Source organism: Alligator mississippiensis, chromosome 5 (assembly GCF_030867095.1).
Source record: "Alligator mississippiensis isolate rAllMis1 chromosome 5, rAllMis1, whole genome shotgun sequence".
Taxonomy (NCBI): Eukaryota; Metazoa; Chordata; order Crocodylia; family Alligatoridae; genus Alligator; species Alligator mississippiensis.
The window spans coordinates 61,684,256-61,708,764 of NC_081828.1; the positions used below are offsets into that span (position 1 = coordinate 61,684,256).

The 24,509-nt window shown below is 41.6% G+C and overlaps 1 long non-coding RNA gene across 1 annotated transcript; it reads right to left on the reverse strand.

The window, feature by feature from the left end:
* Window positions 1-2,780: 2,780 nt before the first annotated feature.
* Window positions 2,781-10,045, reverse strand: LOC109286333 (uncharacterized). The gene is made up of 3 exons (XR_002094333.2): window positions 9,934-10,045; window positions 8,764-8,826; window positions 2,781-3,287 (listed from the first exon to the last, which is right to left on the reverse strand). It is a non-coding gene; the product is annotated as an uncharacterized LOC109286333 (long non-coding RNA).
* Window positions 10,046-24,509: the final 14,464 nt, after the last annotated feature.

Below are 24,509 nucleotides of genomic sequence, written 5' to 3' on the forward strand. Positions count from 1 at the left end.
TTTTAGGGTACAGATTTAACTACAGAAATAATACCCTGGCCTAGGATTATATGATTTGTTTTCACACAAATATACTACTCCCATCTTCACTCTGGCATTGACTATTTTTCATCCTCCTCTGAATGAGAGCAAGCATTTCTAGGACCCGGCTCAGTTTCAGGTAATTTGATTTAAGTCACCTAAACCTGCGTCAGGATTTTTGCATATAAGCATTCACTACTTGCCCAGAGAAGGCACAGGCAAGTAAATCAAAGAGCCGGGAGGTGGCAGGCTGGTCCAGCAGGGCCTGGCAAATCCATGGGCAGGCTACCTGGCCCAGGAGGGTAAAATATCCTGGTCAGGATTAAGGGAATAAAAACATCCCAGCTCTGGGGCTTTGGAGCATGACTGGGCTTTCCCAGCCCTGGGATTGTGCTGGGAATGTGTGCAAGCATTAATTAGGTTGGGTTACCACTCTCTAGGTTGCGTTAACCCCATAATTGATCTAGAGTTAGCTCTTGTCTGATGAGAACTAACTTCAGATTGGGTGGACCATTTTAGGGCAACCTAAGCCCTGAGAATATTTGCACACCCCAGCACTTTGATCACGCTAACTTTGGTGTGGGCAGGGCCAAGAAAAAGCAAATAAGATAAAGGATGTGTGGGGCTCAGTGAGCTGGAAGGGAGAGACAAAAATTTTCCCACTCTTCTCTATCCATTTTTTCCAATGTTAAATGTAGGGTCCACTTTAATTTGCCATAAGTATATTCTCTCTAGCTCTGTTACATGGATAAACTTACCTAAGTATATTTTAAAACTGAGGGCTTGTAGAGCCTGTCAGATCAGAAACTGTATCCAACACTGATGATGAACTATAACAGCAAATTATATACTCAGGCAGCCAAGATTTTAACTGTGCCTTCTAATTATTTCTCTACTACCAAGTGATCATGGTTTTAATGACTGTTATTCAGTAGTACATGAAGCTAATCTAATAAAGCATCATACATAGTAGAGACAGTTATTTCTGCTAGGATAGAGTACAGTAAATAAAAGTATGTTATTTAACAGTTCAATTGATTTCTGGATCTTATTTGGTTCCTAGTGGCTAGTTTGGCTGTTTGTACTTTTATATGCTAGAGAGAAAAGTTATACAATATAAAGTAAGCTGACTGGGTTTCATGAGAGTAAGACTGTAGAGTTCACAAACATAACTATGATTTAGAAGGAAGCTAGTGCTCAGTTCTAGATGCTGACATGGACACCTAATGTTAGATTATAACAACCACTGCTATTTATTTATATTATGGTAGTAACAAATCCCCAGTTAAGGATAAAAATCTCAGTGTACTCAGCATCAGGAAAATGAGTGAAAGAGGAGTAAAGGGAAATAGAAGCTCAATGAGTTTCCAAGCCCTGTGTCCTCAAATGTAAATGCAATGTGAAAGACACTGACTCCTCCTTATATCAAGTCTTATAGCAGCCATAGTAAGAATATGAAACAGATTAGGTGTCCTTTGAGTTATCCAGGGGGTATACTCATATTCCAGTACAATCAGTCCTGCAATGTTTCCACAGACTTTGAGGACAGAAAAAAATCTTTAAACAGCCCTGGGTACCTCCTTTGCCTTTGCCTTTTAACTGACCTAGACACCAACTCTGATTTACTAAATCTCTGACAGAAAATTAACAGTATAGTCTAACCCCCAGCTGCATATACTGCTTGTTCTCTCTCTTTCTCTGGCCTTGACAGCCTATAACTACCTTAACTACAACCTTCCATCTCCTTCAGTCTTGTACAGTCTCCTGCCACCTTGTTACCTATCCTTTCATTTTTGTTATCTTTCCACCATTGCCTTGGTCTATTTCAAGGTCTGATACCCTCCACATACTGCTGAGTAATATTTATATATTATTAACTAGTGTGCTTCAGCTACTATTGGCAAGTATTACAGTGAAAACATAGGCCAGGTGCCAACATTAGACTTTTATTGGTATAAGTGATCAGAAACTGATCTATACCCTATAGACCAATTTTCTAATCCTACTCTACACTGGTCTAGAAAAACAGAGGTTTTACACAGAGACTGGTTTAAAATGGCAGAACCCAGTCTGGGATTTGCACCATGCCCTTCTCCACAACCAAAGGGCGAATGTGTGCTCTGTTTACTACAGATCAAAACCACGCCGCTTACAGAAAACCACGTAGCTTAGATCATCTCCACCTTGGTCTTTTTAAGTGCCTGTACCTAGCCATAGAGAGGAAAATTGACTGAATGAGCAAAAATTACCAATTTAAGTATTTAATAAGTGAATAGATCACTTTCATTGTAGAATTTGGACTCCTTTAATATACAGTAACCATGTCACCATTCATAACTTAGGTAATCCATAAGAGGTTGCTATAAGAGGCTACCATTCTGTAGCTTTCTCTATCCAAAAACAATTTGTGCTTTTAAATATTTGTAATATGTCCAAAAAATCCAATTATATACACAAATATACAAGACAACTGCAATAGTCAAGTAAACTTTAAATCATAGAAATACATTTCCAGCAGATTATTTTAATTTCAGAGGGTTGTCATGTCTAGCTTGCATATGCTATATCTGTCTTAGTAACTCTTTAGGCAATTAAAATACATTCTAGTATATATTTACAGCTGGAGTGTGTGGTGATTGGCATCTGAAGTTTATCAAAGATTTTAAATAGAAACATGGAGTTCTTCTGACAATCAGAAAAAAGAGTCAAATGAAGGAAACATCGCTTCTTAAAATTTTTCAGATTTTTATTTCCTTTTATTTTAACACAATGCTTTCAAAAGTTGCAAACAACTTAAAATCCACTATATTTCTGGTTCACAAGCTTTTTTCCCCATCCCTCTCCTCACAACTTATGTACAGTCTGTTAAGTAAAGTACATTAAAGCAAGGCAGAATGCATGGGAACAGCTGAGTCTAGGAACGATTATATTTGGCCCAAATGTGCAATATTATTACACAAGCAATGAAGAGAATGCTTATGATCAGCACTGTAAAGGGGCCAATTTTGATCCCATGAGAAGCATCTGTGTAAAAACTCCATATTCCCTTAGTGTTTGTTGTAGTTGTAGAGTAGTTTGTACTTGATTTTCCACTGCTGCTGGTCTTCTTCTGTCTGGCACTCCATCCTGAACCCTTTGGCCCAACACCTTTATTAGAAGATGTACCAAAACTGGCACTGTTTGTGAGGACTGTCATGCTGGAGTCTTGTAAAGATGCACTTCACAATGCAGAGATTCGCTAACCAAAAAAATTGCCTCTTCAATGCCTGTCATTGAAGGACACAATCAAGAAGTGTCAACCCAAAGTCTGCTAATCATTTATATCTAAGTTGTTAAGACTCAGACCTATTTCAAACAACAAGTGTATGCATCACAAAATGCTATGTTTGTTTATAAAATCTGAAGTGAATTTCTGTACAAAGGTTTCCCACTCCTATTAATATAAATGGCTACAGATAGGCTTTAAAGTTCACAAAGGCTAAACATAATGAAGTAATTCTCTTTCCAGTTCATCATTGTTGATTTGGTGAAAGGAAACAGAATTAGAAACCAGATGATTCAGAGCAGAATTTCCACCATAGTGGGCATATCTACAAAGGACACTTCCTCACCATAGAAACGAGCTAGGGTGATGTAGCTCATCACTATGGCATTAGTGGGCACAAAACATGATGCCAATGCTACTGCTCAGTGCACCACTGGGACTGTGCAGTAGGGCTGTGCAAAGCTTCGGATCTTGATTCAGATTCAGAGATGATTTGGAGGCCAAATCTACAAATCCAAATCGAATTGCTAGCAGCTTTAGGCTTTCTGAATCGATTCAGAGCTTCCAAATCAATTCAGAAAAGATTCAGCGATTCGGAGATTCAGTCATAGGGTATAATGGGGAATCAATGAAATATCTATAACTTTGGCTGATTCAGATGAAACATACAGAAACAATAGTTGCTGCTGAGGGCATGATGCCTGCCAAGTTTCAAGGTGATAGGTGCAGGGGTTTCTGGGAAACAGCACCTCAAATTCTGAAAGCAACACTCATGTCACGCGTGTGTGTTAAGCCACATTGGAGTGAAAAATGCAGGGGTGGTAGCTCTTGCTGAGACTACAAAGCCTGCCAGGTTTCAAGGAGATAGGTGGAGGGGTTTCTGGGAAACTGTACCTCAAACTGCTGACAAGCAAAACTCATGACATAGAAGACACGGTGCGTGTGTTAAGGCACAGGGGGGTGAAAACTGCAGAGGTAGTAGCACCTGCTGCAACCACAAAGCCTGCCAGCTGTGAAGGAGATAGGTGCAGGGGGGGTGTGAGTTCTGGGGCCCTGCATCTCTGGCCCCAAGCAGGCAAAACTTGTGACATGGGTGCTTGTGAGACTGTGTGTATGTTCAGGTGTGCCCTTCCTGGCACTGGGGCCTCTGCACAACATGGCAGCGTTCCCCTGTGAGGTCTCTTCCTCCCTTACAGCCTCAACTCAGTCCACCACTGTAAATGAAGGCAAGTCCAAATAATTTAGCTGGCTCAACACCGATAGCACCAGCAGCATCAAAGGTATCCAGGAGGAACTGTCACAGAGCCTTTCTTTTTATAAAGGAATTGACAGCAAGAAGTAAAGATGTTGCGTTGGATATATGTTACTTGTAGTGTGTGATGGCTTATCTTGTGGTTTTATGTTTATATGTTTATCATGAAAAAAACCTAAATAGTTAGAAAAATATATATCTTAGGAATCTTTTGGGTTGAAAAACCCTTTGTCAGGCTGAGGAAGTACCTGCAGTTGGTGTGTCTCCCGGTCCTGGATGGAAGAAAGAGTAAAGAAGCCAGAGGCTGGCCTGGCACACAATGCAGGCAAGAAAGCCAGTCAGTGAAAATGGAAATGGAGGCATCAGGGGGTGAGGGACAGGCTGGGGGCAGGGGGGGAAGAGGGATGTAGCAGCGCAGGTAAAAATGCAGAGGTACCTGGGGTGTCAGAGGTCTGAATTTTGCCTGCCTGCAGCCAGAGGTGCAGGGCCCCAGAACCCAGACTCCCCCCTGCAGTTTTCACCCCCCTGTGCCTTAATACACACACACAGTGTCATCTATGTCATGAGTTTTGCTTGTCAGCAGTTTGAGGTGCAGTTTCCCAGAAACCCCTGCACCTATCTCCTTGAAGCCTGGTGGACTTTATGGCTACCACCCCTGCAAGTTTCATCTTAATCAGACAAAAAACAACAAAGTTATAGATATTTCATTGATTACCCATTATTCCCTATGGCCAAATCTCTGAATTGCCAAATCTTTTCCGAATCGATTTGGCAGAATTGAATCAGAAAAGCTATTCGGATCTCCAAATCAAATCGGATGAATCCAAATTGGACAAATCCGAATCGAATAGTTGCCTTTTTGCACAGGCCTAAAAATCACTCGTAAAGAGGACCAATACTCAGTGGCCTTCATTCTCCTCAAGTTTAACATAAAAAAAACCCTGTTTGCTTACTAACAGTTGGTTAGCTGAAATGGGAGTTTGAGACCATTGAATATGAATGTAAATCCATGTTTTCCTTCCATGGATCACCCCCCATTAAATCCTTCCATAATGGCATATTACCTCAAATGCAAAGCCTTCATTCACTTTATGCACAATATTACTTTCTTTAAGATGATGGCACCCCACTCACCAGTTAAATGGCTTCATGTTCACATTTTTATCATGTCCTATTTTTTAAAGGATATGTTTCCCCTTTCTGAGAACTAGGTTCAAAGACCTAAGCTAAAGCATGTCCCTGATGCTTCATTTTCAGAGGATACATAAGTTGGTGCATCACAGACGAGTGTGACTTGATTCACTGAATGTCATTATTATTGTCTCTCTTATGAAGCTGTCTTTCTTTGGAAAAACATATAATCTGACCAGGGTTCTCATACTCTTCTACATATTTAATACATATTCACAGAAAGTCACTACAGTGAGTTACGGGTGTTCCCTTTTGGAAAATCTTTAAAAAGTTGGGACTGCCGGAGATAAAACTGATTTCTGCTTTTGAGGTGTTAGAAACAATGCAGCTGTATTTAGCATTATCAATATTTAGCCTATCACAGAACCTCCAATATGCTGTAAATTGGCTGTGTATTTCTCCTGATTGGGTATATACAATAGGATGTTAATTACCTTTTTAAAAGTATGAGTAAGGACTTAATTAGCTAGGCCATGGCATTTTATGTACGTGGGGTTTCTAACAAAACTATTTTGCCATATATGTTTTCTTTTAATTAAGACAAATGTGAGAAGAATTATTATTGGAGTGATATTACTTCTTGAATGTATAGTTAAATAGTTTTCTGTCCCTATTTTAATATTGGTAAATTTGAAGGTTATTCTGTGGGCAGGGTAGAATACAGAATCAGTTTAGCAGAAGAGGGTGAGTTCTTTCTATGCATTTTCCTTCCCCTGCCCTCCTTTCTCTCTCTCTCTCAACACACACACAAAAAAGGGGAAAAAAATCTATACACAGACACAAAACCAACATTTCCCAAAAGCCAAGGAGTGGAATTCTAGACTTAGTAAAATCAATTGCTTAATTGGGTTCGTGATTTATAAAAGTGCTCAAGTTCCATATTCATCACTAGCCAATCGCCAGAGCAATAACTCATCATTTTACTGCTTGTACCACTTGAAACTACCTAGTTAAAAATTAAGTTATTGGACTGAAAAATAAGCATTTAAAATAAGACCTGGGTTATTTCCATTACCAGGTTCTTCTTTCCTTGTGCACGAAGATCGTTGCTTTTAAATCAATATAAATCCTTTAGGAAGCTATATGGCAGAATATTTTCAGGAAGTACTAGATCAGCTCTACTTACCATTTTCAGTTCAGTTTTTACAAAGACTTACCACACCATCTAAAATTGGGAATCTCCTCACCCTCGTTATTTTTTTATTCTTTAGTTGATGCTTCATCATTTCACTTGCTTGTTAAATTAGATTACATGGGGGAAGCAGAGTGGGAGGGATCTCCCATGCTTTCTCTCTCTCTCAGAGGATTGTAAATTCTGAGCAAAAAATGATAAATTAACAGTTCCTTTCCATTTGTCACTTCCCTTTCCATTCCAAAACACTATTGGCAATAGATGAGATAAGATGGGCTAAAGGTGGTCATGGAAATTAACTCTATCTCCAGGATAGTGGTCACTCTTTAAACAAAATCAATATAAAAATAAATAAAGATATAAAAGGTTTGGAAAGCTTAAAAGCTAATATATGCAATGCTGCTGTAACAGTGTTTGGCAAAAAAATGCAAGAAAGAGGCAGACTGGTTTGAAAAGCACCCTAAAATCCTTCTACCACTGGTTGAGAACAAAAGCACAGTGCTAACCATCTACAAGAAATCTTCCCACGCCACAACCCTGAAAATTTTTAACTAAAGGCTCAAAGAGAAATGCAAAAGGAGGCTAGGAGTTGTGTCCAAGGTTTTTAGCTGAAACTCTATGATAATATTCAGAAAACAGTTGATGCAGGTAATAGCTGTGGAATATACAAAGACATCAAATGAGCAATTGGTCCAGCAAAGAAAAAAACAGCTCCATAGAAAGACTGAAAGGAAATGTCATCATTGATGAACAAAAATAATCCTCAGGCATTGGATTGAACGCTATGGAATTCTATTCTCCAGTGAGAAAGGAATTAAACATGAAGAGCTTGAAGGATTACCACCGCTTGAAGTTATGATGGATTTGGAAAATGAGTCTACATTAGAAGATTGGCAGAAAGACATTAAATTGATTCCTGGGAGCAAGGCATCTGGCTGAAAACTATATGTGCCAACAACAAATTACTGCAAAAGCTCCATGAAGTTATACTGTTCTTCTGGAAAGAGGAAGTGGAACCACAAGATTTCAAAGATGCTCCTACTGGAGAAATAGTGTACGCTAACAAAGGTTTTTTTCCGTCCCTGGAGCTGAATAACTTCCTCAAATGACATAAAACAAGTCATCAAAAGCCCTCCTCTTTAGGCACAGTTTTGCCCACAACTGTCCTATCTATGTTGCTTAATGCATATGCTCTTTTCTCCACATGCTCACCTGACATGGCTAGATGTAAAAAAAAACTTTGTAATGTAGATATGGTCTCATATTATGGAATAACTGCATCCCCCAAGCATCACCCACAGCAATCGTCCTGCCAAAAGAAAAGTGTGGGTGGACCCTTAAAGACACTAACATTCTGTACAGGTCAGCATCTAGGATCAAGCCCATGTGCTAGGTTTTGGCAGGGATTGATTTTTCCAGCACTGACCTTGTAAGGGCCAAATGCAGGAAGCAGAGAAGTAAGAATGGAGACACTTAGGAGAATGACAGTGAGTTCGGTTAAGCTTTATTCTTAAGCTTACAACTAACTATACAGATAAGATGTGCTATAACACTATTACTCATGATTACTTTTATACCATAACATCTTCCCAATAAAATGAATCTCTCTATAATCAATATGCAAGTATTTCTTTGTTTGTAGGTTGCTTATGTTTTTGTTTGACTTCTGAGCCATTAGGTCCCATTTTATTTCAGCTTTTGATTTAATTGTGCAGCATGTCATCTAATTTGACTGGTGGTTTTACAAAGAGTTTATTTAATTGTTCAGTCCTTGTCCCATCAATGTCAATTTGCCATCAAACTCAACCTCAAAGGGAGAGAGAAAAATGTTTATTTCTACATATGTTTACATGTACCAAGACTGGGGTTTGATTTCCACTTTGCCACAGAAGACTGTGTTACCTTGAAGAAGTCACTTAGCTGTAAATCACTTAGTCTCCTCTGTGCCTCAATTCCCCAAGGGAGCTGTGAAGATAAATGCAAAGTGAAACGGTAATAAGAGGGACCTTAGAAGACTGGATTGTAGCTCTTTAGGTTAAATGAAATTAAAAATACTGAGTCTCCTATCCATGCATTACATTTAGGCCCACCATCCTTTGTTTAGGGGACAGTAAAACTTGCTCATGGTATAATTGCAAATGGAATCAAATACTGAAGGACAGTTTAAATTGCGGTTGTCAAACATATAGCCCATGGGCCACATCTGGCCCATGGAGTCCTGTGATCCATCCTTTGGGTCTTAGACTGACCCCCCTGTGCTGTATGCAGTGCTCACAGTGCCAGGTTCAGCCCATGCAGACCAGCTCTGCATACAGCTGGTCTAAGACCCACAGACTGGATGACAGGGATTCATGGCCTAGAGCAGGGCTGGCACATGCTTCATGCAGCTTGTGGGGCTGGACTGACTATGTGCACTGCATGTGGCCTGAGACATACGCTGCTTATGGTGTCCTGCTGTACGGGCCCTGTGTGCTGGTTCCAGTGTGCAGCCCTGCTCTAGCCTACAGAACAGCCCACCAACCCTTATCTGGCCCCGCAAGGTCAGATGCGTTTGTCTCCCCTGCTTTAAATAAATACTGAAGTTTGTTTTGCAAAAGGTATTAGGAAATGATTCCCCTCTCTGCTGTCCTCCCCCTCTCCCTCTCACCCACACACACATACATACATACACACACCTGTAAATTTAATTTGGAGGTTCAACAGCCACAGGACTTTTTCTTCCCTTAGATATCAGGGAAAGGAAGATAAGGGCTTAAATGGAAATGGTTTGGTGGTGCATTCATCCTTTACCCAAAGATTTGAGAATGGAGCATAAGGTACTAAAACAAGGCTCAGCTTAGGTATACTTAAGATTCAGTGGTAGCACTTATCCTTTTTAAGGACAGAGATTCATAAGAAGATTAAGGCTCTGCAGGAGTGGTCATATCCTTCCATATGAGTGGACCAAAAATGTCCTTATTACAAAATAAACTCTCTTTCCATTTGAGAAATATGATGCTTTGCTTTCTCTCCTGCCTACCTCCCCTTTGCTTTGCCACAAGGAAAGGACAAGAAATAAAGTAAACATCCCACCTGTGATTAGAAGACACGGAGAGAAACTATTTCTTATTGCCTGGCAACTGAACAGCAACCGTTTTTCTGCTCTCCCTTGGGGAAACAGCCATGAACAGCAGTCGGTCACAACTGTCACTTCCAACCACTATAGAACTTTTAGATCCCATCACTCCAGACTGGGTTTTTTGCGTGGTTGGGTTGAGCCCAGGGGGTTGACTTGGGATTCAGCACCTCTGAGCAGCCTGATGATGGGGTGTCTTTTGAAAATGTGTTGTATGGGCTAAGGAAAGGCACAGATGGGTCATGGGAGGTTAGGGTTTGTTGACTTGTGTTAAAGTGGCTATTTGGAAGGTTAGAAGTTGGTTAGTTAGGAATGGGCTTTGTTTCTCGATGGTGGAGTGTCTGCAATTAGGGTTGCATGAGCTGAAATTATATATAGCAAGGAGGGAAAAAGGGAGGAAGGGTAGGGACAAAGGAGATGGAGAGCTGTGGAAAGGGACTGATTGGCACCCATTGTTCTTGCCAAAGTTAGGCATTGGATAAGCTTTGGGGATATCAAATAAGGAGAAATTATAGGAGGCGAGACTTGTTCTTGGGATTTGGGAGAGCAAGCAAGCAGGTTATATGGAAAAAAAACTCTGGCTTTGTAGTGTATATGATAGCCCCATGTTACAGATGGTTTTTCTTTGGATCTATTGTCTTTGTTTTGGTATTTGCTGATTTGTATGAAATGAAACATTTGTATATATGAAAACTATGTAAATTAAGTGTTACAAATGTGTGTTTCTCTACTCTACTGAATGTTTAGCATATTTGGTATTGTGTTATCCTTTTCTTTCTTTGCAGTGTAACAAATAAGTGAGTTCTTTTGAGCTGAATATTAAGAGTCCTTTGAGATTGCTTGTCTGATAATTCTAGCGGTGGTTTATGTTAGTATGAATTTTTGTTATGTTTTCTGTATTTTTGATATATTTCCAATTTAAAAAAACAAAAACAAAAAAACCCAAAAAAACCTCTGAGCAGCCTGAGCAGTGACCTAATGTTTACACTGTATGACAGCTGACATTGGGGACTCTGTCTGTCTTTACAATTTAGTATTCAAGTCACTATCCAAAGCCTTTACTGAGAGTCTCAGGTCAGATTCAGGACCAGAAAGGTGTTGCTGTAACAGACTGAGACATGGTACAAGGCAGCAAAGGGAGTCTTCTGTTCTTCCACATAGTGCATATTTTTCAAGGCCTAAAGTTTCTAAATCAGTTTAATCAAATCCATCAAATATTACCAGTATAAAAACAGAATAGACTATTTAATTTAGAGAGGATCAGATATCACAGAGAATACAAAGTACTGAACAGGCTTGGTTTTAGAGGACCTATGCCAGTGTAGCAGCAGAAATACAAAATAAGGAACAAATCACCATTCAAAGGTATTTCACTTAAGTTTAGAAAACATGCCCATCCACACACTATTCAGTACTTGAACATCAGGAAACATGAAAAACTTTCAGAAATTCATCCTGTAGCAAGTATTTCTGGGCCAACAAACTCCTAGTGAAGACAAAGTGTTCTGTCATTGACTTCAGGGTGAGTAGGATTAATACCCAGACAATACCTCTTCTGCATGAAAGCATCCTAGCAAATTCATTCCAAGGCTATTTGAGCAAGATTGGTTTAAAAGTCTGATTCAGACACGTTTTCTCCTTACTAGGCATTTGTTGTAGGGAGAAAAAGAAGTAAACAATACTAGAGCTAAAAAGCCATGAACAGAAGCAAGGCCAGAAGAAAAAACAAACGTGCACACAAAGGCACCCAGGGTGAGTTTTTAAAAGTTCAATATTGGAATAACTCTGTAAACACTGCTGTCAGTTTTGCCATTGACTTCAATAGGAACACACTTAAGCCAGCACTCAGCATGTCTGGAAATCCCACCCTAAAAAATATATATATGTATGCATGAATTTAACAAAAGGCACCAACTGTAACAGATGGGTTTAAGAAAAGAACTGCTGTCTTCCTCTCCAACAGATCTTCTAAAACTAGGAAAACACTGATTTTTTTTAATTAAAACTATATTAATTTGATGACCAGTGTGTTTGTAACAAATTTGCTAATCCACCTCATAAGGGAAGATTTTAGGGCAGTTGGGAGATCAGTTGATCAAGAATAGGCAGTGTTTTGGAGTCCCAGGAAGACTTTGGTACCTGAAGCTAGATCATCTATTCCAGAATTATCTTTAACTAAATGCCTTGTGAAAGAAAGTGTGAAGCAATCTGCTTTTCAGGAATTATATAGGGACAACTGCAGTACTACAGCAGAAAAAAAAAAAAAAGAGGAGCCTGCCATGAGGCCTGCTACAGAACTTAACCTTAGCTTATGAGTCCCTAAAGACGTCCATCACCTCTAGCAAAGAAGTTAGTGAAAAAGAGGCCTTCTATTTGGCCTGATAAACTCTCCCCCTTCTTCTGGATGCAGCGGCCACTATGACGAATTATCCCCAAATGTAACCAATCATTTAAACTCCCAGACCTAGGTTATCTATGATCTTCTCTCCAAAACATCCTCATTTAAGCCATTTGTAGGAATATTAATTAGGACCCAAGAGGTGCTAGAACATGAAGACAATTCAGGAACTAAGTGATTCAGACTCAGACATGGTGCACTGGGCATCCTATAGAGAGAGTACCAGAAAGAGTTCTGGTATAACACCCACTGCAGAGGCTCTATCAGGTAGAAGTGTATTTAGTATGTCCCCTGCACCCCCCCCATACTAAAATATGTGTGGGAGTTTTAACCATAAGTGTTCTTCATCCTTTAAGGGCCAGATTTTTAAAGGTATTTAGGCCTAACTTCTACTGCTCAAATACTCCTAAAAACCTGGGATTGAGCGACTTTAAGGAACATCAAAATAGACAACATGTTAATCCAGAACTAATAGACAGAAATACTACCAGACAACAAGTTAGCAATTTAAACTCACTTTCACCGGATCTATGATAGTAGGATGGCTATTTCCAAATAGATTATGGTTATAGACATAGGGATATTAATCCATTTCCAGGTTAATAGTATTTGCCCTGTTGAAAAAGAGTTCTTACAAAACTGTGACTTCTTGCTCTCTAATGTTGAGGTCCTTACTTGGCCCCATAGCTTCTGGGTTGATACAAACTTTAATTGCATTTTGGAAAGCTATTACATTTGAATAATGCTGTAGCAAACTTGGTATGAGGATGTGCTTCAAAATGTTAGTCCTGACAACTGGCAAGGATCAACTTTATGAATTTAGTTAGGGCAGGAAAATAACACAACAGGACACATAAATTAGGGACAGAAATTGCACATAGACAAGTATAAGTGATTGGAAACCAGTTCAAACCTGTAACACAACAGAAGTTCAGTACACATAAACCACTTTCAAAATGGCCAAAACCAATTTAAGATAAACTTGGATGGATATAGTATCAGACATAACTGATTTAGGTTAAATCAGTTTATTGAACTTCTCTCTCAGATTCCCACCCCCAGATTCAAATGAACTCACAGTCCCCCAGTATCCCAAGATGCTTTGTACCTCCCCTGCAAACCCCACCTCAGACAGGGGTGGGCTAATCTCAGGCCAAGCTGTCTGCTCCAACCAAGCAGGGAGACAAGCTCTAGATCCCCCTCCCAGCTTCTGGCCTGGACTACTGAAGGCATGTGGCTGTATTTTTGGAATCAAAAGTGAGTATCTGTTCACTTGCTTATTAGTTCAATATATACAGCTTAGACTAATCTGCAAAGATTGAACTGATTCAGCCTCCAGTTTTTTGACTGTCTATACTTATCCATACAGATACAACACAGTGCATGTTCTTCTCATTCCATATTTATCTTAAGACATATGCATTTAAACTCACATGTGATCTATGCAGTCCATTTTAAGTGTGTTGGAGAAATACTTCTGGAATACTCCTTCTCTGGCAAACCACCTACAATATCCAACTGAACTGTAGCAAAAGATTCTGGAATCCATACAGGGATTACAACAGAATTTCACCTTTTAACAGTTCACTGTACCTAAGAACATGATGCTCGTCAGCAGGAGATTGGGGTTTGGGAACAGACATAATGGGCACATCTACACAAGATGCTTTACTTGAGATTAGCACAAATTACTGTCATGGTTCATGCCTGGTGATGCTACATAGCTGTAGCAACAAGCTACGGTGCCATAGCTCATTGCTACAGTGAGATGCACCCATTGTGATTAATTATGCTATCTATAAATACAAGTAGCAAATTTACTTGTGATTAGCTACTGCACAGTATGGCATGTGTAGACAGCCAACCAAGAGAAAACTTGCTCCTGGTCAGTTGGACAGCAGGAGGCAGGAGATTGCTCCCTGCCCCCTGGAACTGCCTGTTGCCCTGACAGGGTCTGCTACTGGAGCCCAGGTGGGGAAAGTGTCCAGCTGCCCCAGCAACAGAGCTCCCAGCCACCATTCCCCAATCATAATCACAAAGCAAGGACTGGGAGCAGGCTGGGAGCTTGTCTCAGCCCCCACTCCACAATCACAGAGATGGGAATAGGCTGAAAGCTTGTTCCCAGCATGCACTCTGCAATTGTGGAGCTGGGTCTGGGAACTCCAGGCTATGCAGGGAAGCCTGCACATGCAACCTGGAGGTGGCTGAGGACTGTCCCATTTTGGGCAGTCCCCAGGCAGCTCTGGGCTGCATGTGCAGACTTCCCCATGCAACCCTGGACTAGCCAGGAACTCTCCCAGTCAGTGGCAGGTCCTGGCCCCAGCCTCAATCACGTGAGCAAAGCAAGGGGCTTGGAAAGAGCTGGAGGTGAGGGGAAGGTCCCAGCTGGTCCCTACCCACAGGACCAGCAGGTCCCTACCCGCCTAGTCGGGGGCTCAATGCTAGCTGCCCCACCAGTGAATTGGGACCTGCTCTTCCCCCACAGCGTTTTCCAACCCCTTGTCCTCAATTGGGGAGCCAAGTCTGGGAGCTCCCTGGGGCAGGGGGACATTGTCCCAACCCTGGCAGCTCCTGGGGGCAGGGAGCAATCTCCTAGCCCTTGCCAGGAGACAGCTGTCTCCTGGTCCCATGCTCCCTGCCAGCACCCTGGGCTTGTACCCAGGAGAGCCTAGAATTCCCCCTTGATGCTGCAGGGAGCCAGTGCAGGGCCAGAGGGAGCTAAGGCAGACTGCTGCCTGGAGCAGCAAATCAGGTCCCACATCCCACATGTGTAGACACCTGCCTGGGGTGAGTTTACCCTAGAGTAATTTACTCTACAGTAAACCCGCCCCACATCATTTGCATGTGTAGACATGCCCAGTTACTTGCTTCTCCAGATCAGAAGAGAATGAAAGCAAGTTTCAGTTCTATGGGATATGTTATTCAGTCTTGAAATGATGAAAAAAATGTTTAAAAACATGGAACAGGTGACACTTAAAAACTTCTCAAATACCTCTTCTTGGTTAAATTTTTAGTCTTCTGACATTAATTTGCAGAGCTCCAAACTGGAAGGTCTTATGTTTTAAAACCAGGTACATCCTTACACCTACTGCTCCTGGAAGTGAGAAGAAGAGGAATGGAATTATTTCAAAGATTTTTTTTCATTATCTGAGTCAAATGGAAAAACTTTTGAAACAATGCATCTTCCTTTGACCTTGTTAATTTTGTATAATTAGTGAGCCTGGTATAAATCCATTATTTGCATTAATAATTCATATTTAGTTTCCTTCTTTCGTGTGTGTGTGTGTGTGTGTGTACACACATGCACGCATATACACACAGGAAGATGTTGATGTAATGAGTACCTATACCTTGCAAAATAGTTTCCAGTCAAGTCACTTGTGCTGCTCTAGCAGTTCAATAAATATTCATAGAAAAGCATGAAGATGCGTCACTCTTGTTCCCTTGCAGTAAATCTTTAAAAGCTGCAACAGCCAGAAGCACAACTTATTTCTGCCTTCCAGGTACTGTGAACAATGCAGCTTTATTTAGTATTTCTTTAGAGATTCCAAAATCATGGAAACTGGGCCAGGTATTACTCATAAATGAAATACTGTAATCAGTTTCATACCTTTTAGAAGTCAAACTGGCATATACATTTTTTCTTTCAAATAAGGCAGTTGCAAGATTATTTTTAAGTAATCTTACTTTAGAACATTTTTTAAATACCAGATTGATAGAAATATATATAATTAAGTAACAATCTGGCTCTCAGGGAAACGCTTGTAGATATTAAAAGCCAGCATGGAAAAATGTAAAATGTGTGAAACTGAATTATAATCCCTACTGGGTAATTGCTGATGGAGTTAGTTTAGCATCCGATATCTGAAGGTAGATTCCAGATTTGCTCTTAAAGTTGAACCCAAAGACCATGATTATCAGCTCTTGAATTCAATTTTAAAAATGCAAACTAAACTTTCATTCTTTGGATATTTCAATCTGCCATCTCATGGTCACAGTTCCTAACAGGTATAATTGGAGAATACAGTAAAAGCCCTGTTTTCTGGCATAAGTAGGAAATGTGGGGTGCCAGTGATCTAAAAATGCTGGTTACCTGAAGCACAGGGGTTTCCGGCTGGACGCGGAGTGGGGAGGCGGGGGAGAGGGGTGGTGGCCATACACAGAGGGGCAACAGCACAGGGTGGTGGGTGGTGATGGCAGCCACCATGTGTTAGCTTCCCCCTCCCACCCCCCTTCACCCCCACCCCCACGTCCAGCCAGCTAGCCAGAAATTCCAGTTAATAGAAATGCCGGTTAGTAAAATGCCCCAGATAACAGGGCTTTTACCCTATTGAGTAAGTCATAAGTTGGGAATCACTCTAATTTTCATTGCCAGTTGGGAAATACAGTTCAATCTACCTCCACTCTAAAGATGCCCCTTGTGCCCCAGAAACTTCTATTAGACCCCTTCCTGAATAGTGAATACTGTGGCTACTGTTAAGTATTTAAAAACAGAAGAGCAGCTGTGAGTGCCCAACAAGTGTTCTAATACAGATTTAAATGCTAAACTTCTGGCACTCAACTTTGAAACTTTAGGCTTGAATGACTTGCCTCCTAATTACATAAGTTATTTTTGGTGCTTAGAATATACCCCAAACTCTGATTCCTCACCCTCCACCCTGTTCTCAGCTGCCAATGTGAAGAAAGTCAAGTCACAGTGGACAATTTGCGTAGAAAATTTAGTTCTTATGCAGTTGTGAATTCTCTTGAAAAAGAACTGCAACATTTACAAGTTTGTTAACTGTACAAAGCTACTGGATGAGCACTTCAGGTTAATATATTTCAGGATACTGGTGCTAACACATTATTTATTCACGTTTCATGATCAGATGGAGTGGGCCTGCCAGCCTTCTACCCACACAACCCATGCTGACAAGGAAACCAGCGAGTAATCCACATCTCCCCAGCTCTCTTTGGAAGAAGGATAGGGTTCTGTTCAGAAGTCTTCATTAATATGGGCAGACAGGCTACTTCTATAAGGACAATGGAGGATGAATGTCTGAACTCAGGACTGGAGCAGTCTATAGACATGGTTATGAGACTGCAGTACACTACCTGCACAAATAAGCTGGAGCCAGGGAAGAAGACAATCCTGATCCACAACCAAGAAACTGCTACTGAAGAAACAGATTTTTCTGCTGAAAGTGATTTCTAGGTGATGCCATGTCACTTCAAAGATTGTAAAATGGTTCCCTGCCCCATGGCAGGGGACAAGAATTTTGAATCAACTGCTCAGAAAGGAAAATAACTATTTCAAATGTCTTGCTACAGCTCCAAAGGTTCTTTTTTGAGCCCAGTTCTGCATTTATGACAAAGGCCACCTATCCTTTACAAAAATAATTACAAAACAAATGTTTTCTATCGCTTCATTTACAAAAAGGGGGAGGCAAAAAATGTGCAAATGTTACATTTGAAAAATTCTGTTTAAAAAATATCAAAACATTCATGAATAATCTCCCTATTTGCCTAATAGTAATGTTGGGATAAATCAGTCAGGTGGAATGAGCTATATCTTAAATATGTAAAATAAACTATATATTTTCCCATTAAATCAAAACAATTAATTTTGAATGTATGGCATAATACCTTACAAAACATTATGAATCTACAAAAAAGTTAATGTTTCTTTTCCACGGACTAAAAGACTCAGTACAAGATTGAACGCAATCTGAATTGCTTTCCCTTTTTAAAGGCCAAATTCTATTCTTTAATAAGTTTCCATTGAATTGGGTAAGATGGCTCATAAGCGTCAGATGACAGTAAATCTCCCTAATCAGGAAACTGACAGGATTAATTTAATAGCAGGCACACTATTGGTTTCAAGTGCAACAAATTAAATTCCCTCAAAACAATAAGTATCATGTTTCTTCTATCAAATCATGCATACTTATATGGTTCTTCAGCAACAAATGAAGGGTGGCCTTTTAAAACAGCTATCTGACTTTAGACACCCATTTCTTACTGCCAGCAAGAAGACCAGTATCTTAGAGGGATACTATCAACTTCCTTTAAAAGAAAAAAAATAACTGGGGCTAACCAAAAAGTTCCTGGCAACTTGTAGAAGAATAGAAAAAGACACAGAGAGGACACTTCTACCTATGTGCTTTAAAGTGCATTAGTCTGTTTTAAGGCACATTAAAGCATCACTGAAAAAGCCATGCTATTTAGTTAATGCACATAAAAATAGGCTAATGCACATTAAGCATCACTTAAAATCATCACTTAAAAACCGTGCTCTTCAGTTAGTATACATTAAAACAGGCTAATGCATATTTTCCTTGTATCTCACAATGGAAGGCACTTTACATGTGTTCAGGGGCAGGGAGGGCGCTTTAGTTAGAATGGCTCCGAGAGCTGCTCTAATTAAAGTGCCATTGCATCTCCTGTATTAGAGTCTATGTGTTTAAAACTGGTGGCAGGGGTGCTTGAACTAAAGCTTACCCCGCCACTATTTTTAAGTGAGAGCACGCTGATACACGAGATGCAGGAGACTGTTGGAGTGCAGTAATTGCCATGCTCCAACAGGCTCGATTAATCGAGTCTGCTCCAACACACTGGAATTCCAGCACATCAGAACAGCCTCTGTGCTTGTGTATAGATGCCCTGAGGTGCTAGATTTTATGTGCATTAACTAAAGCACATTACTACATATGTAGACACATCCAGAATGATGAACATCCCCTTCAGCTCCTACTCTGTTCTTTCCAGTTCCCACCAACTTCCTTCCAACACATGTGAACTCTCAGGATCAGGGAAGGGAGAATTAGGGAAGCTATCCCACTGTGTCACTTTAGCCCCCTTCTCTCATAGAGGGATTGACATCTCTAAGAAAAGGTCCTCTCTGCATTCAGATTTCAAGGGTGCTGTGTTAACACTTCCCAACTCTGGAAGGTGTTAGAAACCATGCTGAAAGGAGCTACTGAAAAAGTTAATGAAAGTGACTGCTTGATTTCCATGCTAAGCAGAATAAAAAGTAGGATAAATTGTGTTTTGTTACTAAAAATCAAATGATGTGACTCAAATAGAAGTAGCAGACCTTTTGGGTAAGATGCCTATATTATTCAATAACTTTTCAGAATAAAGCTACACTTCAAAATGTTCCAGGAATACTACCATATAAATGCACTGTACCTTGTTTCTTAGACAATGCAGTTATGAACATGAATAAACAACCTAAAAAGGACAGAACAAAGAAAAATAAGAACCATTCACCTGTGTTAGTTAGCACATACTGAACAAACTCAGGCGTCTCACACTTAGCAAATTAATGAAGCATTAGTGACCAAAATAGCCTGAGAATAAATTAAAAATGCACATGCTTTGTGCAGCAATCTAAGGAGGGAAATACGTTTCAGAAAAGTACTCAGACTTCTGCAAAACAGCTATTCTGGTAAATCCAGTCTTAGGCCTGTTTACTATGTTGTGTCCCATTACCGAGAGAAGTACAAGTAATAAAAAAAATCAAACAGCCCCAAGAAGTAGTTTGACACAGATCCTATAACAATAATGAAAGAATTAGCAGAGTTTGTGAATGCAGTGTTTTAAAAGAGCTAAATCTGGCATTTAACTCAGGATAACATAGGCACTTATAAAGTATACCAGTGCACTTGCTTAACTTTAAGCATGTGATTTCAACAGGGACAGTCACATGCTAGAAGTTAGATACGTGTTTAAGTCGCAAAGAATCAGATCCTTTCTAATAAGGACATAGAGGCCAGCACACAACATGGGCTGCCCAGCATCCTCCTCTTAAGCATCCTCAGGACAAGCATCCTGGCCCCTCCTGCTGAGCCACTCTGGACCAAGAGCAGAGGCAGAAACCAGAACCAGAGGAAGGAAGCAGAGCCCAAAGACCCCAGCCACTGCTGCTGCAAGAGCAATGGGAAGAATGGAGGCTGGGCAGGAGCTCCTAGACCACAAGTTCACTCACTGCAGGCCATCTGTACCCCACAGACCACCAGTTAGACAGCCCTGAGTTATACAACTGGTCAAACTACAAGGAACAGATATACAGCTAAATGTTATAATCAATGCATAGAGTCTGTTGGCACAGCATTTTATATATAGTCTGGTATATATACTATTGGTGCAAGACTTATAATTCTGAAGACAGACATGTTTGGTGTGTAATACGTGCATATGCACACACTACAGTACCCCTATCTATCAGTAAGCACACAGCCTACTCCATCACTATATTAGGTATGTAATATCAAGGAAAACATTTCATGTGGAAGAGTCCCAGTATGCCCCATTTTGGTAAGCCCTGGCATAATTAATTCCGTTCAGCATTGATAGTCAAGTCAAGTTAACAGGGACAGCAAACATGGCAGTTTGCAAGCAGTTCACTGGAAGCAAGAGAAGGAAGGTGAAAAAGAAGAGAAGCTAGGCAGGCTTCTCTTCCCAGGTCCTGCTCTGGGAAAGTAAGCAAGCCAGGACTGCCTGCATGTTTGGTTTACTGAGAGCTTGTTTGGTGGGCTGTGTGTGTTTTGGGGGCATGCTGTGAGCAGCTAGGAATGCAGCTAGCTGAGTGATTGCTGGGTGACTGCTGCCTGTGTCTGACAAAAAGCCCTAACAAGGGAGCAGAGCCAATCCCTGCAGGGTATAAAAGATGGCTCCCCGGAGTGAGGGAGCAAGTGAACAAGGACAGCAAACAGGACGGTTTGCAAGCAGGTCATAAGGCAGTTCACAGGTCATTTTGTCTCCCCTCCTCCTTCGTGAATGGGAGCCTTTAAGGTAAACTCTTTCTTTAATTAAGAATAGGTAATTTACATATATGTAGTGCAAGTAGCTAAAACTCAGCAGTTAGACTAAAACTTAAGCCCCCTGCTCAAGCAGACTCCAGAGCAAGAGGGGGTTTGCTAGTGAGTTTGCCTGTAAACTCTCTCTCACACCTTCCTTCACTAGAAGCTTGGTGAGAGAAAGCAGGGAAAATGAAACTTTTTAGGATCAAGGAGCAGTGAACAGGCCAGCTTACAGGTGAGTTTTCTAGATAAAGTCTGCTTGGAAGAAGAGCAGGAGAGAGGTGGCAGATTAAGAGACTCACAGAAATGGCTGGAAGACATCGTAATGCCAAAGCCACTATCACTGCCAGATCTTTCTTTGCTTGCACCTGGTGTCTGTCCAGGCAGGACTGCTCACTGTCAAAGCTTCCACCCAGATCTTGGTTTGGTGCTTTGGAGACTGCGGAAGGACACTACAGGTTCCTTCCAGTGACAGCCAGGCGGGGGAGTGCCTGTGATGTGAGTGGTGCCTACTGGTGGACTTCCTTAGGGAGCAGGCAGGAGAGCTATAGGAGGTGGCAAGGCTCTGAAGCAGCCTCTGCCATCCACTGCGGGAGGAGCTGAGTGATTGCTGGGTGTCATGTGCCCCATACACATTTTTATTGCCCTCCACTGGACTCTCTCCACTTTATCTACATCCTTTTTGTAGTGGGGAACTGTAAACTGGACACAGTATTCCAGATGTGGTCTCACCACTGCCAAATAGAGGGGAAGCATTACTTCCCTTGACCTGCTGGCAATGCTCCTGCTACTGTAGCCCAGTATGCCATTATACTTCTTCTCAATAAGGGCACACTGTTGGCTCATATTCAACTTACTGTCCACTGTAACCCCCAGGCCCCTTTTTGCAGAGCTGCTATTTAGCCAGTCAGTCCCAGCCTATACTAGTGCATGGAATTCTTCCTTCCTAAGTGTAGGACTTTGCACTTCTCCTAATTGAACCTGAGATATCTTTTGGTTCAATCCTCCAATTTTTCCAGTTTCTCTGAATCCTAGCCCTACCCTCCTGTATATCTACTACTCCTCCCAGCTTGGTGTTATCAGCAAACTTGCTGAGGCTGCCCTCCATCAAAACTTCTGGGCCATTGTTGCAGGGCACTAAGGTGCCTGCCCCTCTAAGAGCAGAAACTGCCTAGGGAGAGAGCCCAAAGAGCCAGAAAGAACCCACAAGTGCAGGTTACCAGGGCAACAGGCTAATGAGGAAATTAGCCTGCACCTGGTCAGCTGACTGGGAGAGGCAGGGCCCTGCACATATATAAACCCCAGGGCTGGGACTAGAGGTGGAGTTATCCGTAAGCAGCCAAGTGGGAAGGAGCTCTCAAAGAAACAGCTTACCAGAGAGACTTGGCTGCCTGTTCTGTTCTGGGTAGAATTAAGGAGCTCCAGGAGCCCACCAGAGACCCTGTCTTATAAGGCACTTAGTGCTGGGAGAAGTTTGATGTTTTAAAGGGACAGAGCATATCCTGAACTGCTTATATTATGTTACAGCCCAGGGGCTCAGATTTTTAGTTGCTGTTTTACTCTTGGATTGGGCTGAGGCTACTGGGGAAAGAAAAGGCCTCATTGGGGGCCCACAATGGTGTGGGGACCCCAGTGCCAGAGAAGGGTGTGGTGATAAGGGGGTGAGCAGACCCCAGTGCAGTGACAGGGCTGTGGAGAGCCCAGTGAGGATGAGGGGCTGAGCTATAGCAAGGCCCAAGAGAGACTACGTCAATACCATCTGCAAGGCTTGGGGCGTGGTAAAGGGGTGGTTTTGGAGCCCATGAGGCTGAATGTGTCCCATGAGTCATCCATTTCGAAGTGGGATGCCAAAGGAGTCTAAGAACCCACAGGATTCAGTGGGGTCCAGCAAGACTGTGTCCACAGTACAAACTCGAGGGCAGCCTCCCAATTTACTAAAATTACCAGCAAGATGTGGCGGGTGAGAAAAAGGGTGCCTGTTCAGCAGAATTGGCACAGTCAAGGAGTCCTAGGGGTATCATGGCCATCCCTGGGGACCCCATCCCATGACAGTCATTGATGAAGGTATTGAATAAAACTGGCCCCAGGACTGACCCCTGGGGCACTCCACTTGACACCGTGTATCAACTACCAAGTAGACATTGAGCCATTGATTGCTACCCTCTGAGCCCGATGATTTAAGTCCCTGGTAAGAACCAGGGCCTGTGATTGGGAAACTTCCACTAGCTGTTTGAAGAAAGCCTCATCTACCTTGTCTTCTTGGTCTGCTGCTCTATAGAAAGCACCTACCATGACGTCACCCTTGTTGCTCTCCCTCTGACCATAACCCAGAGACTTTCAACAGGCATGGCTCCAGTTTCATACTGGAGCTCTAAGCAATCATACAACTCTTTTACATAAAGCACAACTCCTACCCACCTTCTCTCCTGCTTGTCCTTCCTGAACAGTTTGTACCTATCCATTACAATGCTCCAGTCATGCAAGCTATCCCACCAAGTCTCTGTTATTCCAATCGCATCATATTTCCATGATTGTGCAAAGACTTCCAGTTCTTCCTGTTTGTTTCCCAGTCTCTGTGGATTCATGTACAGACATCTGAGGTATAACCAGCTTTAAAAATAATTTTTATCTCTAGTACTGTCCAAACTCTACCTATTTTCTGACCATCATTTTAGGCAGTGGATGTGCTATACCATGATTTTAGCAAAGATTTTGACACCATCTCTCATGATATTCTCATTACCAGAATAAGGAAATACAGAATAGTCCAAAAGTATTTAAGGTCAGTACATAGCTGGTTGGATCATTGTGCTCAAGAAGTTGTCATGTATAGCTTAATGTTTGACTGCAGAGAAGTATCAAGTGGGGTTCCCCAGGGGCTTGTCCTGGATCTGACACAAAGGCAATAAAAGGTGACAACTGTTTCCTCCCTAGGAGCCGGTTGTATGATTTTTTTCAGTGTCCATCTATATATGCCAGGAAACTGTACTGCTCACTGTCTATGGACAAAAAATATTTCATCTGAGGAACAGAGCGATGAATAAACACAGGGTAACTTCTATGGCAGCACAAATGGACAGAAAATAGATGTCCATGCCTTTTGCTGTGCCACATCATGGCCATGACAAAAAAGTAGTAATAAACTGTACCACTTCATTGCAGCATACATCTATTTGCTTTATGGTGGGAGTGCCAGCAGCTGGTGCTTTCTGCCTCTACTGCCACCCCTGGTAGGCACTCCTGGGGCTTGAGGAGCCTGGTCCTGTGTCCCAGAAGTCCTGCAAAAGCTCAGCCCTTCAAGCCCTAAAAGTGCCTGCCCAGCTTTCCCCACTTCCAAACATTCACCCCTGGC